Source organism: Geospiza fortis, unplaced genomic scaffold, assembly GCF_000277835.1.
Source record: "Geospiza fortis unplaced genomic scaffold, GeoFor_1.0 scaffold599, whole genome shotgun sequence".
NCBI lineage: Eukaryota > Metazoa > Chordata > Aves > Passeriformes > Thraupidae > Geospiza > Geospiza fortis.
This window is the reverse complement of record NW_005054605.1, coordinates 415,339-415,699: the sequence shown is the minus strand read 5'-3', so window position 1 is coordinate 415,699 and position 361 is coordinate 415,339.

Below are 361 nucleotides of genomic sequence, written 5' to 3'. Positions count from 1 at the left end.
TTTCTTTTTCTATTCTTAGCTAGCCTTCTGATGAAATCCTTTCTTCTATTCTTTTAGTATAGTTTTAATATAATATATGTAATAAAATAATAAATCAAGCCTTCTGAAACACAGAGTCAGATCCTCATCTCTTCCTCATCCTCAGACCCCTGCAAACACAGTCACAGGATCCCACTGGTGCCAGGCTGCCCTTGGGTCCCTGCCTGGCTCTGGGTGGCACCAAGGTGGGAGCTGGAACCAGCCTGAGGTTGGAGCCTCCCCTTTCCTGGCAGCTCTTACCTGTCCTCAGGAATTTTGGGAGCATCCTGCTGCTGCCAGAGGCTCTGGCTGTGCCACCCCAAAATCCTGGCCCTGCCCCTGC